At 34.4% G+C, this 10867-nt stretch overlaps 1 protein-coding gene across 1 annotated transcript in view; it reads left to right on the top strand.

Moving 5' to 3' along the window:
• The first annotated feature begins 3705 nt into the window (after nt 1–3705).
• Nucleotides 3706–10867, top strand: part of LOC123549831 (aurora kinase A-A-like) — a 42890-nt gene continuing 35728 nt past the window's right edge. Inside the window, exon 1 of the mRNA XM_053545021.1 lies at nt 3706–3827. The gene's annotated coding sequence lies outside the window, so the exon portion shown is untranslated. The remainder of the gene's footprint in view (nt 3828–10867) is intronic.

The raw sequence follows: 10867 nt of genomic DNA, 5'->3' as shown, positions 1-10867 counted from the left end.
TAACTGTTGATACATCACAAAAATATCACAGTCTTAATGTTTTGGTTGTACAGTATTGTTTCTCAAAAACTGCACATTGGTATTCTAAATATTACAGATTTCTAGCAGTCAGAGGTAAAACCAACATATTTAACAGTTACTGCTTAAATGTGTAATTTGTATACAGATCCGAGTAGAAAATTACAAAACAGGGTAAAAGTAGGCTACAGTTATGATAACTGATTGAAAATAATGTTGTGACAGCTATTTTTGCCAAACTTTGACGAGTTCTCATACGTTACTGAAATTACCATAAAACCTTAGACCCTGTTGGTATCAGACTAAAACCTTGTGTTTTTACATGCATCTGGTTTGTTTGTACATTTCAAATGAAACTTGCACAATGTTAGAGAAACAAGTATACCTTATAGGCATAAAGACACTAAAGAGGCAAATGGTAGTCTCATAATGGCGGATTCATATAGTCCTCAATTTTATTTTTGGCTCTGTAGAGCTATTTTCCTTATTTTCTTTTCAATTCTTGCTGAAGTCACATGTCAAATCTATGATTGACATGTTAGTAGCATTTTCATAATGAAATGATAACACTACAGTACTTGTCATGTATACTTAGACCATACACCACCCTCTACAATTTAAGGGTCTCATTCTTTAGCTGATTTAAAAAATGTGTGTTTGACTGAAAATATTTTTTTCTGCATCAAACATGACTCATGCTTTTTTCTTTATATTTAGTATTTGACAATATTCTGCAAAACAATGTGAGTTATACAAATTTAAAATAGGTCCTGATGTGTGCTACAGTCATTGGAAATATATGAATTTTGTAAAGGATAAAGAAAAACGGCTATGAAGTGTGTTATAACCTTTACCAAGAACATAAATTGGTAACATTTTACAAAAATTAGCTTTGCAAAAGCAAAGAAAACTATATCATAACAACACTTCCACGTAGCATATTTATATCAATATTATGTATGTCATATTAGAGTTATATGGCCCAGGAGAGTGCCTATGCCTTTAGTATCTTAAACATTGTAATGGGTCCAATCACTAAGGTGACAATGTCTCAGACTAACTGACAAACTACCGGTATGTAGAATGTCCTTTGTTAAAACATGTAGAGCTAGTGAAACCATATACCTCATATATATTTTCTTTCTCTAACTATCTCGCCTAACTGATTTGTGTTCCAATATTTCATAAATAATTGCATTTTGACGGATATAAACTAGCTATTTTTATTTAGGGACCAGACTGTCAAAAATAAATATTTAACATTAGGTAAATAGGCATTTTCTCGAACAATTTAGGGGCCCAGCCCAAAATCTATTTAGCCATGAGCTACTGGGCCCCTGCTAATTTGTATCCCTGGTTATGAGCTAGATAATTCAGGGATCAGGCAAAAATCACTCAATGCTTCGAACTAACAACCTTCAACTAATGATAATCAGCTCAAACTTCTATAGGCTGGGGATGCTATACTGACAGGTCTTTTTGTTGAAGTTCCCGTCAGACAATTTCTTTGAATGGACAACATACAAAAATAGAAAAAATGGAAACTCCACAGGTTGCTCAACACAACAAACACGAAAATGTTGCAGGCTCGGTTTGATTGAGCCTGTTCATGAACGGTAATGGAAATACATGCTACCGTCCACGCCCTCTAGCCCGGGGTTCAGCAGAACTCAACATTTGCACATGCTAAAAGTGCAAAAAGTAATTCAGAGTCATCCATAGACGTGTTTTTACATAGATGTTCAGCCGATGTTCTCTTACTTGAAGTTGCAACTCAATATGATTGCACTGACTCTTGGATGCTCATTGTTTATATGCTATAACATATAGCATTAAACCACCATATTGGTATGAATGTTGAACCCCATCTGTGAGCGGGAACTCTCTACTGCTTCAGAAGGTTACCAAACCAAACGTCTCTCAACTTTCCAATGCTCAGCCTGTATTTGCTATTGTCTATCCCGTAATGGTTTAATTTCTATGTGCTGGCCCTAAAGCTCGAAACCTAGTTACAATACTGCAACACTTTTTTAGTCTCAAGTCTTCTTTTATGTAATTTATCTGTCATTTACCTGCTATTTCAGTGTAGCTGTAATAGCTCATTTAAGGTGTTTGGTTAAATTTTAAGTTGAATCCTCAGTGTGTTTACATCAGTCGCTGGATAGAAAATGACTTCATTGTAATCTGTCTTATTAACTTACCTACGCAGAGATGTATTTCAATTGCAACTATATCTTGTTTCTGATAGGTTCAAATTCTAATATATTTTACAACAAGAACATGGGAACTTGCTCTAATAAATAGTTGGTTCCCTTTTACTATTGTATATAACATCATGTAATTAACCACATACAACACACTAAAAAGCTGTTCTTCTTTATTCTATATAAAACACGTATTTGCGATGACCGCAGCACACACCAGGACCGATTTAAAATGTAAAATGTCTGTAACTTACATTTTCTTACAGAATATTGTCAGTTCTGAATAAAGATATATAAAAGTCGGGGTCATGTTTGATGCGGGGAAATATTTTCAGTCAAATACTCAAACTACAAAATTAGCTAACAATGATCGAGACTCCAGATTGTAGAGGTGATGTATGATCTAAGTATACATGGCAAATTCTGTAATGATATTATTTCATTAGGAAAAGGCTACCTACAGATCAAGCATAGATCTCTCATGTGATTTCAGCAAGAATTGAAAAGAAAATAATGAAACAATACCTGAGGACTATTTGAATCCGCCATTATGCAACTATCATCTATTTCGGGCCATATTTCTATTTAGTGAAAACAGAACTGTAAACAATTTCAATGTAATTTTTCCCAAAAACATGATTATCAGATAGGAAATAATCCTACTAAGAAAAGATGGGAAATGATCCTACTAAGAAAACAAATACTTGAACTTTTATATGTTTTGTTAGTAAATAAGGAAGTTATCGCTGTTTAACGATAATTTCTACTGCTGAATGACTCAAAAAAATTGTCTGTATACATTTTTGTACTTCACCATTGCCCCATATTGAATCTTCTGGCAGTATGTTTTCCATCTTAAGCTGCATATAACAATAATCAATTTATTGTGTGTAAAAGCAAGGATATGAGACAATTTAACATAAAATCAATGATAATTCTGGTTTAAATGTCGTTTTTATGACGGCCATATTGGATTAAGGACGCAATCTTGCTTTTTTCAAAATTTCTAATTAATCTACGTTTTGTACAATATAGTAATCTAATGTTGTGCCAAATTTGGATCTCTTAAGATGCATAGTTCAGTTGCTATGGGTCGATTCCAGAAATCCACAGTTTCATTTATTTTTTTAACATTTTTACCCCAAAATAGACATTTTGCATCATGTTACTTCCCTATACTTTTAATATGTTGCTACATACATCCTGTAAAATACTTACACAAAAAATCAATTCTTTGCGAGTTTTTTCTTTTATTTGACATTTCGGCCATAAATGGCCTTTACTATATATTGTTCAACATTTTCTGGGCCAAATTTTTTCATATGATTTACTTTAAAGTATACGTCTGCATTCAGGTATAGTATTTAAAATAAAAAAAATGTCGCTTAAAAAACATTAAATCAATCTAAATATACACCGTTATTCGGACATAATTGGTACGTATCGGATATGATCTGACGGATTTTATAGCAACAATTATCTCCCGCCAAGTTTTATCCAATCGTCACTCACCGTACAAAATTTTAAACAGCTGAAACAAAACATTTGAACAAGTTGAGAAGAAAACGACTTGCAAACAGGAGAACTACAGCGTTTTATCTGCTGGTAAAGACTCAGTCATTCTAAAACTTACTTATTTTTTTACTACTTCATACGGAAACTTGTAAATACAAGTTACAGATTTTCAAAAGAAATATTTTAGGTCGCGAAAACGTGTCTCTTCAGGTTTTGGCTTACAGAATCTGGTTGAAATTATGATTTAACCCAAAAACATAGTTTAAAATAATATGTTTTACTTCTAGACCTTCAGTTTACCCGTATCCTAGTCCAAATAATTGTATTCAAGAGATGAATATCGTTTAATATATTTTTTTTTACACGTGATATGCCCCTCCAGAAAAGGTCAAAATTGTGGTGGAAATGTTTTATTCTTTGCATATGTAAAATTATTATGCTGAATGAAATCCGTTTTTTGAGTCCGCTAATGCTGACAGCGTTTGGCGCTTCCTTGCTGTTGCCTGAATTATAATTATATCGACCGAAAAACACAGTACAGTGACTCGGGACTCATTTTGTTTGTCTATGGACATGTATACATTTTCAGGTATAAATTACGCAATAAGCAAGAATAATTTAGTAATGCTGTTGCTAAGTTTATGGAGGTGATGAAATAACGGATGTTTCACCAGCTGAGGGCCTCTCGATTTCTCCAGTTTTCGGAGAACCATACTGCGTCTAAATTAAGCATCTCTTTTTCTGCGTTCTGATTGGTTCCCTGTCATGATCTCGCGTGACTTTTGCAGGTATCAAGTCCAGGGTTCGCACAGGCCTTGAAAAGTCCTTGAATTCGATGGTAGTCCTTGAAAACTCCTTGAAAATGACAAAAACCCTAAAAGACCTGGAAAAGTACTTGAATTTTGAAAAAAACTCCTTGAATTTGACCTTTCACTCCTTGAAAATATTCTTTCTGTAACTTTGGTTTGCAAAAAGAATTTAAGGCTTAAAATAAATCGGAGAAAATGAAAATAAATTCGTAAAATTGCAGGATCGGGTCACTCGTATGCTATTATAGTGGTCTACGGCCACACTTTATCGATATTTACAGAGTGCTATTTCTACTATATCACCGTTTGCATGTTTCCGTTTCCGTTAAAAAAGTACGGGGAATAATAACTCACAATTTTTAACTATTTGCAAGTGTTTCCAGTGAATTAAAATGAGTAAGAAAAATAAACATGTTTACTCAAGTAAGCGGGAGACAAAAGACGAATATAAAAGTGGCTGAAGCCCTATAGAGCAGACAGAACGAAGTGTATTTGTACGTTGTGTGACAAAATTTTGAGGTATCATTAGTAGGAGTGCGCTAAAAAATCACAAGAAAAGCGATAAACCTCAGCAAAATAGTGAATCACATCAATCTAATAATCGAATTACGTCATTTTCAATGGTGTGACAAGTAATGGTTGTTTTATTTTTGCAATTACATAAAAGTTGTTCAGATTATGTCGTGGTTTTGAAAAAAAATAGTGCTTGAAAAATTGTAAAAAGTCCTTGAAAAGTCCTTGAAAAGTACTTGAATTTTGTCTCTGATATTCTGTATGAACCATGAAGTCAACTCGTCCCCCAGTCAACTTGTCCCCGATTTGGTCATTTCGTCCCCCAAAATTGGTCATTTCTTCCCCCTCATGATAAAATTTGGTCAGCTCGTCCCCCTCTTGGTCATAATAGAAGAAAGTTTTAATTAGAAATACAATATGAATTAAATAAACAACTAATATTTGTCACATATATACAAAGAAGTATAAAATACATAGAATGGCAACTGGCTGTAATCTCGCGTGAGCTCGTGTCAGAGCGTGATTTGGCGTTATCTTACTAAAAACAAACATCGGCGAGCATGGAGTTTCAATTTGTACCTTTAAAACTACATTTAAAATACACGTTAGCTTCTAAAACAAAATTAGTTTAATGTGAAATGGTCTTTAGACACGAAGTACACGTTTTTTTTGCCATCGAAAGAAGCATGGTCATACGGTGATAATTATTTTACCGATGAATAATTGCTTTCGCATACAAAATGGCGCGTGGAGAAAGCGCCACTTCCGGTAAACGACTCTTACGAGATCTCGTTTTTTTGTCACGGGAGGTTGGTGAGATTTGCTCTATATGCCTTTCAAGTTGCCAATCTATTTATTTTTTATAGCTCTTTGATATATATTACTAAAGATAACATTCATTTTTTGTCATTAAAATAAAAAAAATTACTTCAAAAGTAGACAGAGTTTTTTTTAAAAAAGTAGAATGAGCCTATAGGTTAGAGACCACCAATTGTTTTCCCGTATTACATTGTAACATTATGGCATGTACGGCCTTCCATACATCGAAACATGCATATCTAATTTCAAGTTTTTCAAGAACTATCTTAGTTCTACCAAAATATCGGACGAAAAACATCTGAATAGTGATACTTTATTTAAGCAGGGGTCCTGAAATACTTTCAGAGTCTACTTGTCCACGGACAAGTTGGGCCCACAAATCCACTTGTCCGTACCTAAGAAGAACTTGTCCTTACTTTTTAGTTTAAAAAGGAAAGGATCAGCATTATCATTACTAAATAAACAAATAATACAAACATACACTTCTGTTGACTTCTATTTTGACTTATATAAAGTTTTTATGTTATGACTAGAACCAAAGAGCTATAAAAATAAATAGATTGGCAACTTGAAAGGCACATAGAGCAAATCTCGCCAACCTTCCGTGACAAAAACACGAGATCTCGTTTACCGGAAGTGGCGCTTTCTCCACGCGCCATTTTGTGTGCGAAAGCAATTATTCATCGGTAAAATAATTATCACCGTATGACCACGCTTCTTTCGATGGCAAAAAAAACGTGTACTTCGTGTCTTAAGACCATTTTACATTAAACTAATTTTGTTTTAGAAGCTAACATGTATTTTAAATGTAGTTTTAAAGGTACAAATTGTAACTCCATGCTCGGCGATGTTTGTTTTTAGTAAGATAACACCGAATCACGCTCTGACACGAGCTCACGCGAGATTACAGCCAGTTGCCATTCTGTGTATTTTATACTTCTTTGCTAGAACCATCCATTTGAAAATATGTTATAACTAGCAAGCTAAGTGACTAGAACATCCACTTGAAAATATGTTATGACTAGCAAGCTAAGTGACTAGAACATCCACTTGAAAATATGTTATGACTAGCAAGGTTTAGTGAGTAGAGAATAATTAAGAACACTTGAACACATGCCATTGACAAAAATAATCTCAGTATGCCTAGAATTTCTACCCTGGTCCCATAACATTCACTGAATACTGCACTGGTCTTTCAGGGGTCCTGAAATAAGCTGTCCGAGTTGTTAAATGTCAGAACAATCGACTCGAAAAATTAAGCCACAAATTCTGGCTACTAAACTTTTTTACATAGCGCCAACCTAGCTAATCGATTTTCTGAAAGTCAAAAATGAAAGTAGATAACGGGAATCCCCAGACTGGCACTCATTTTCAACTTCACGGTATAATTTTCCAATAATGATCATTAAATGTAGTAAACCTGTCCACGTGTCTATAAATGGCTGCATACATTTTTGTTTTGATAATTTAAGGGTCATAAATGATCACAAACAGATTAGGTATTGCCTTTAGGCATGTGGAAATCACAGATCAGGGGTTCCACTAGACCCGAAAACCCAAGAGTCCCAGGACCCTTGGGCCCAAATTTTGAAGGGTCCTTTTCCAAAATACAGGAGTCCCAACATGTCCCTATAATTGACTATATTTTTTATACAGTAATACGTAGATCTTTACCTAAGACAACAATAAACCCAAGATCATGTTACAGCATGATAAAAATGTCAGTTTCAGGTCATAATTATAGTCTGATATTGTAAACTAATATTTATCAAAATTCATTTTATTTTGATCAGGGTTTTCTTCAATATTTCATTTCATTTTTAATAACAGAGAAGTGCTAGAACACTCTATAAAAAAATAAAAATGTATCCAAAATGTACTATCCAGATACTGGTACACTTTCAGAATGTCATCGGAAAGTACTTTTTGCTCTGTTTACTTGTCAAACTAAGCTAAATCAGCGATAGTTCCTCGAATAATGATGCTACTTGTCATTAAAAACTGCATTGAAAGTCAGTTTTTATTAAGGAATTTTGGAAATATGCATATGACATCGGGAGTAATTAGACCCGTGAACGGACATTCTAAACTTATTTTTGCTTTCAAAATTCATCAAAATTTGTGAAGTTTCTTGTTGAAATTACGATATGATCACTAAACAATGGTCTGATTTAAAGTTGGCATGAAAAAACCTTGCAGGGCACTTTTCACATGCTCGGTAATCAGCTGCTTACGATAATTTAATAATTGGCGCCTTTTTGACAGTACACGTGATTCGCTTTATCAATTAATTTCAACACTTCATTGATTCTTGTTACCTATGTGCACTCGCCGTGACGTAACTTGCTGATAAAAAAATCAGCGAAGCATGTCTACAGGAGAAAGGGCGGGATTTAGCAGAGATCAAAGGCAGTAAGGCAGGAGGGCATGACCGCGAGTGTTTATTTTGAATACACGTGTCTATCGTGGAAATAGTTTTACTGCTGGAAATTAATGATAAGAAAGAGGATTATCAAAGGAAAATGCCCCGGGTCCCGAAGGACGCACAGGCAAGTATTCTGCCGGGTCTTTTGAACGTCTTTTGAAAATCTCCGGGGTCCCGGGTCAAATGGAACCCCTGACAGATGACGCCGATTAGTATCGTTTTCATAAAATGTTTACCACGGATATTTTACTTGTCCCCGGACAAGCCAGCTTCTAAAAACTGCTTGTCCGGACTGAGGAATCCACGAATCAGACATCTTATTTCAGGACCCCTGATTTAAGTAATTTTCGTGTGAATGAGATGACCCCCTGTTTACATCATTGACATGGCGGGAGAAATTCGTTTGATAAAACTTTTTTTAAATACACTTAAAATGTAGCAAATTTTGTCAGAATGTATAATAAAATACTGTAAATGCAGTGAAAAAATATCAATTTTGAAAAAATAATCACTTCCTGGGTTTGTTTACATGACTGACCAATCAGAACGCACAGATGTTACCTTATTCCCAGGTATACATTTACCTCATTCCCAGTAAGTTCCCTGTACTTTTTTGAATTGGTGGTCTCTGACCTATACCTACATACGAAAGGTGTTAAAGGTAATTAATCACATTAAAAGGCTTTGATTGGGCTGATTGGAAGGTGTTAATGGTATTTAATTGCATGAGAAGTTGTTGACTGACCGAATGAAATGTGTCAAAATTTCCCCTAGTAAAATTAAAGGTGTTAATAGTTCAGTGCTAGCCCTGGCCATTATAAATTAATAGCCACTTTTTTTTCAGGGAAAAAATTAATAGACAAACTTGGCGTGCGCGTTAATCGCATGCGCTTTTCGCATTTCAATAAAAAACATAAAACAGGGTTTTTATAACTACAGCCCTTTTTTTGTAAATTTGGGGAAGGGTACCAGGTCCCTTTTGGAGGGGAAATTTACGTCGCGAAATCATTGTTTGGAGGAATATATTTGCTGAAAAGTTGTTAAAATTAGGACTGAAAATCAAAACTAATTTCATTTTTTTTTGCATGGGGAATTTTTGGCCAAGGTGGGGAAAAAAGTATACTTTTTAGATTGGGGAATGGGGCCGAATTTCGGCCCTAAAATCAGCATAAAAAAAGGCCTGTAACTATTTAATCTTTTTTGTTCATGGACCACTTAAACACACTTTATTTTTCAATTATCATTATTCATGTTTATCATAGGCTTTGAATAATCAAACATTGCAAGTTTCTTCTAGTGCAAATACATTTTCAATAAATGTCATTATACATTCATCATATCACTGAACATACCGTTGATACTCGTGTAAAATGCGATGATTTATGACCCCCGGTCGGGACCAACCGTGAGTCGTGAATGCATAGTATTCACAGGTATAGACCATTTTCGAACTTCAAAATAAGTTCATTTGCGATTTTAGCCATTTCGGTAAAGGGAAACTACTCTCAGCGCTTACTATCTACACTAAAATCTAAGATTGCCATTACATACCGTAAAAGAGCGAGTGGTTTTTTTTTAATTTCATATAAATTTAATATTATTTTGATGAAAGAAATATAAAAAATCATAGATATTATGATACTAATAAAGATCGAGTGTTATCTCCAACTGAGATCAAACTGTGAACAAAACTGACACAAGGTGTCAAGCTAATTGCCGATAATTACTGGCCATTTAATAAACAGCAGACTGTGTTCAATTAAGCGTGTCAAAGTCAACTTTAGAGGGGGTAATTATGCCTCTGGGCAAATACACTTCATGCTACCAACTTCGCACGTTTTTGTTGATAAAACTATGTATGTTCCAGGTGTTTATGGACAATTTTTTGCAATATTTTTTGTAGCATTTTTATTAATTAATCGCCATTTTCTATCGCCAAAAATTGCGTTTTAATCGACTTTTGAATAAAATAATCGCCATTTGGCGATAATGTCGATTGGCAGCGCGAGCACTGATAGTTGATTGGAGTGAGGAAATTATGCTTTTCAATTCACTTCTGTTAAGCAAACCGCCAAATGATAGTTGTTGGTGATAAACATGTATATATGTTTATGCCAATAAATATTTTGACTTGTTATAAAAAAAGTTTAATAAAAATTTTAATCTTATTCAAGAGTTTGAAAATAAGCAGCATCAAATACGGACATGTAAACAGCTATCATGTTGTCCAACATAACAGACTTTCAAAAACAAAGAAAAAGAAAACAGAAAAAAAAAATCAAAAACAAAATCCTCCTTGTTAAATCGATCATTTTTAAAGCAAAAAGTTCTTAAAACAAACAAAAACTTATGTATATTTTTAGCTCACCTGTCACAAAGTGACAAGGTGAGCTTTTGTGATCGCGCAGCGTCCGTCGTCCGTGCGTGCGTCCATGCGTAAACTTTTGCTTGTGACCACTCTAGAGGTCACATTTTTCATGGGGTCTTTATGAAAATTGGTCAGAATGCTTATCTTGATGATATCTAGGTCAAGTTCGAAACTGGGTCACATGCGGTCCAAAACT

This window comes from Mercenaria mercenaria, chromosome 6 (assembly GCF_021730395.1).
Source record: "Mercenaria mercenaria strain notata chromosome 6, MADL_Memer_1, whole genome shotgun sequence".
NCBI lineage: Eukaryota > Metazoa > Mollusca > Bivalvia > Venerida > Veneridae > Mercenaria > Mercenaria mercenaria.
The sequence above is the reverse complement of the archived record's forward strand: the minus strand, read 5'-3'. Positions and strand labels throughout refer to the sequence as shown.